The 5,192-nt window shown below is 32.2% G+C and overlaps 1 protein-coding gene across 1 annotated transcript in view; it reads right to left on the bottom strand.

The window, feature by feature from the left end:
• The window catches only part of LOC117104853 (trafficking kinesin-binding protein 1-like), a 34,228-nt gene extending 31,998 nt beyond the window's left edge, over positions 1-2,230 (bottom strand). The window contains exon 1 of the mRNA XM_033245701.1: positions 2,091-2,230. The gene's annotated coding sequence lies outside the window, so the exon portion shown is untranslated. The remainder of the gene's footprint in view (positions 1-2,090) is intronic.
• Positions 2,231-5,192: the final 2,962 nt, after the last annotated feature.

The raw sequence follows: 5,192 nt of genomic DNA, 5'->3' as shown, positions 1-5,192 counted from the left end.
TAAGATAGTATAATACATACTCCAAGTATTGAAATGCATGCCATCGTGTCGGGATTCAATATTTTGACGTTACAGTAATTATGTCATCATCAGGAAAAACATAGTAGCACATAGTAGTTCATTGTAAACAAAACATAATAACAGGTTTACTGATGCAATGCAGGGTGAGAACAATAAAATAAAACAGCATTTAGATAGGGTCAAAGTCCCAAATAGGATAACCAGATAGAACACTATAATTATTTATTAAAGACCTATACAGGAAATCTGTATTTTTCACCTAAAAATAGACCTTGGCTTCTAATTTACTGACATGCTTGAATGCATCAACTAGTCTACAGTCCTGCTGACTTTTAACATATTCACAAACATACTGAAAATTGAAACACAAAGGAAGAAACTTGTAGTGGAATTATGGCATGGTGTAGTAGTTCAACATTTTCAGTCACATAATCATGGGTTCAAATCTACCAATGATTTTCTCACTGTCAAACCAAACTCAGCTCCATATAAAGCTTATAAAACATCATATAGAGATTTACAATACATCAGTCATAGTTGGATAGTTCTGTTCAGTACTGTCTATATTCTAGCCTTTGCTATAGTAGGCCTATGCTTGTAGTCAATGCTCTATTGCTATAATGGCAATAATACAGTATCTACTGTATCTATTCAATCTTCCTTTATTCAGTTATGGTACTATAATGTTTTTGTATAACTAAAAACAACTTCACTCCCTAAGCCTAACAAAAAGCAAGACTTCGTTTGTAGACCATCACTTCCATACTGTAAGTGGCAAGACGCTCTCTATACGTATAAGATAATTTTTGGTCATTGCCAGGCTAATGAATTATTTTAAGCTAGACTCACGCACACCATGTGCCCGCAACCTTTGACAGATAAAACTTAAATAAAACGGAAGTACTTGGATGCCTCTGGAAAAAACTGTTTATCTAATTATAAATAAATTCATATTTACTTCCCTTTTTGTGTGACAGTACTATCTGGAACACTTCTGGACAGGGTATTAAATAATTAGAATAATGGTATAATCAGCAAAAAAAAAAAAAAAAAAAAAATCTTTTATATTACACTAATTAATCACAAAAGCTTAACATTATGTGAGTTCTATATTTCATAGTTAGATACTCACTTACTGCAGGTTCGAGTAAACTGTACATAATGAGTAAGTTTCTGTATGAATAATTATCAATCAAGTGCTGAGCAATAAGGCAAACATCCTATGATAACACTTGAGTTAAGATTTTAGAAATACAGTAGGAAGCATTTCTATGGTCATGGTAAAAAAGGAAACCCATTATCTAAATTTAAATATTATATACGACAAAAGCTTAATAGTAAAACCAACTAAGAATAATAATACATTACAGATAAGTGTATGGAAGGAGGCCAAAATAAGTTTAGAATAAAGCCATGGCCACCAGTTAAAATTATATAAAATACACATACATAATATAATAGTATTATTTACGGTACAAACTAATACTAAATAAGTAAGTAGTAGTGGGCGGGGCATAGCTATATTTAAATTGCATATTATAATTAATACTTGTGGTAGAGTAAAATGACTGTAGTTTGTGACATTATTATTTAAATTATTTTTGATTTTTTTAAACAATAATAAAGGTTAGCTAGCCCCTAGGTAGCCTAGTTTAGTAAACGGTACTGTAAACTTGTCAACCAGCAGTGGTGAATCACATTCATTTTTATTTATTTTAAAAATATTCTTTTAGTATGTTAAAGAAGATTTTTAAAATGTTTGGCAGGTATATTTAATGACAAGGTCTCTCCATTTTCATTGATTATAGATACGCAACACCAAAGAAGTTAGCGCCTGCTCTTGCCTTCAAAATCTAGGCCTAGCTGCTAGCAAACCAAACCTGATCGCAACTCAGCCACCCGTCAGCGGGATACAGTTTCATCGGAGCAGTCCGTCCTACAGTAACACAGGAAGGCTGGTTGGTTGAGCTACGCCTAGCCTACCCTAGGCACTATACCTCCTTTCCTTTACTACTATGTATGAGTCGAGTGATAAAATACGATTGTTGGATAATAAAATGTTTACATACCCAATAAATGTGTTTATAATATCAGTAATGAAAGAAGTAAAATCAAAGCAAGCTATAAAGTAAGACAATATTTCGACACACTGCGACCGGTTATATCGCTGAATGATTTTGCCTCAGGAGGTTTTATTTAATACGTAAGAGAGGCCACCAGTGTCTAAAATATTTATGAATGAGAAAGTGAAATTAAAAGTTTTTGAATGATCAACTGTGACGTCGCTGCATCGCTGCAAGAATTTTTCTGACTATTTTATTTCATCTGTAAGTTTTGTGATAATGACAGCACAAGTTTGGACGTAGAATTCCACTTGGACCACCCCTGATTCGGCCTCTCTCTCGTAACGTACATAATAGGCCAACATTGTAAATTTAGTGCTCTCCAGCTAGTTCGAAAGAGAGAAAGATAAGGTTGGGGAGTTCGATCCCTAGTTGGAATTTTGGTCCTGTAAAAGTATTCCTGGATTGGGCGCCAAAAAAAAAACAAAAAAAAAAACAAAAAACAAACAAACTAACAAACAAAAAACCCTTAGCTAGCTGTGACTCCACATAAATCGTGCACATAAATACTTACCTCCAAATTTGTGAAAATATATTTGACAATCAACAAGCTTAACAATTATATTGTTATAAGAAATTGAGTAATTTCGATTTATGTTTTTATTTACAAAATAAGGAGAAAGTACAAGGATGATATGAAGAGCAGTTTTGAAAGCACCTTTTTTAGGAAATTTCGTTTAAGGCACATACATTTGACGTTTTTTTTTGTCAAAATCTCACAAATCTTATAAAATTTTATGTGAGACAAATAACTAGATATGTCCATAATTTTGGTTGTAATATGACATCATTATGCCCACGTATACACATAGACACATCACACAAATTGTCACATAAAATTTTATCGTTTGTGGACAGAGTTTAAGCGTGAATTTGCTGTGTACAGGTCGCGTAAATGTGTAAATCATGTTTTTTTGTATTTTGTATACCGTACCATGTGTATAGGATGTTAGTGGTTAGAGTCGGGTTTAGAGTAACCAAAGGAAGAAGATCACCAAAGGCTGTACCAGAGTCTAAGTGGCATCATGAATGTGTTTCATGTCTAATATTTATTTTAACATATGGAAGGGATTAGCTTGGTGGTGAATGCTAAGGCTTGACTCAGACTTGGAATGGAGTTGCACATAAAAATAACCATGATAAAGGTATTGACGATGATGATGATGATAATAATAATACAGTATGTCAAAAATATTTAAACGGATTGTACGTACGTACTTACAGTTATTTTATATTCCTTTTTTTTTTTTATAAAAAAAACATGTTTCATAAGAAATTCACATAAATTCATTTAATAATTGTTTTATCAATCACCGTTCATAAAAACGGACACTTCACTGAATATAAAGCATATAAGGTAGCTGAACGTGCCCTATCCACTAGCCGACCAGGGACCTCCCTCTGAGTTGTAGTAGTAGTCCTAACCACTACGATATAATCGCTTTACATTGTTTTTGTAAAGTAGTTGCTGAATGGCGTGCCATACTTGTGTAGGGCATACACAATCCGGACGTTCAAATCCTGTTCTTTGAATGACGTAAACAGAAGTATCGCCCTAATTATATTATAGGCTTACAGTATAATATAGTATAGGCCTATAAAATTGTCGCAATTGTAAATACAATTTATTGTCACATTTTTTTATAATAACCTGTCGCATTTTTAAAGATGTATTGTAGCATGCAAAATACAGAGAAAGAAAAAATTGAAATAAAATTAAAATCATATTTGAAAATAATTTTCTCATTTTAAAATAACATAAAAATAATCAAATAAGATTCAAGATTCAAGATTTATTTTCGTCATACATAGTACATATATACAAGATTTGTTTCTTTGAGTTGATAACAAACAGTGGAAATTGAATACTATAACACTATAAAATATATGACAACAATTAACAGATATAATATTAAATATGAATATAAGATATAAAAATATAAAAATATATTACACAGGGAATTAACAAGGTTGAACTATATTGTGAGGTCAGGAGAGGAATATGGCATGGAATGTAATACAGTAGATAGGCTTGATGATGAGATTATCTACTGAAGTGTTCGTTAAAGACTCTTATTGCACATGGTAAAATGAGTGTTTATGACGGTTGGTACGTTTTAAAGTTGGAATTATTCTGCCAGATTTACTAATTGTTATGAACTTATTAAGTGGGTGAGTTTGGTCATTCGCTATGTCCTTAATTTTATTAAGTAAGGCACCTTCACATAAACAACTTAAGTCATTGACCTCCGTACCTATTATTTTAAATAGAACACAGAAATTAGTGTATTTAAAAAATATTTATTCATAATTTTACTGCACAGCAAAAATGATAGAAGCAATTCCTGTTTTATTATTTTTATCATATCCAGTATGAAAAAAATAGCATTCATTTTTAAAATCCAATATTCTTGCTCAAGTTGTATGTTACTGCAGAGCGAGTTGAACATTTTTTTAAATGATTTTTTGTCATTTTCACAAGGGAAAATATGCTTTTCTCATGGATCTAGCTACTTCAAACTTTCTGGTGGTCGTTTACAATGAGCGTGCGATGATGTGAAAAGTTTTGTTATTTTAATATATAGGAATGGATATAGATAATGGTAAAGATAAGTTGTCTGCCATGCCATATTTACACTTTGTTTTTTTAAATATTTCTATATAATAGAGTATACAGATCGACACCATTGATTCCAAATATAGGGTAGGGTTGGGGGTGGGGGGTGGTGGGGTAAGAAAGGAAATTTTACAGTGAGGGTACAGGGACCGGACCTTATTAATCCTCCCAGTTGAAGAATGCTCTTATGTATGGGACACTCCTGAATACTATGCCATAACTAGATCTAAGTAATATTGTTAGGTTTCATAATTTAAAAAAAATGAAAATCGAATTTAGGTAGTATTATCTATTTTTATATAAATATAGAACTATTTTAATGTAGGCCTATGACTCCCGGTGGATACCGAGTGGAGCCACGTACTTACAGCTTCCGGGTTCCTTTCAACTCGAGCGCACACAGAGATTGTCTATTTTTGTATAGTTTTTGT

The sequence above is a fragment of the Anneissia japonica genome, unplaced genomic scaffold, assembly GCF_011630105.1.
Source record: "Anneissia japonica isolate Jap-2015-1 unplaced genomic scaffold, ASM1163010v1 scaffold287834_len5846547_cov211, whole genome shotgun sequence".
NCBI lineage: Eukaryota > Metazoa > Echinodermata > Crinoidea > Comatulida > Comatulidae > Anneissia > Anneissia japonica.
This window is presented reverse-complemented; position numbering and strand designations above follow the sequence as displayed.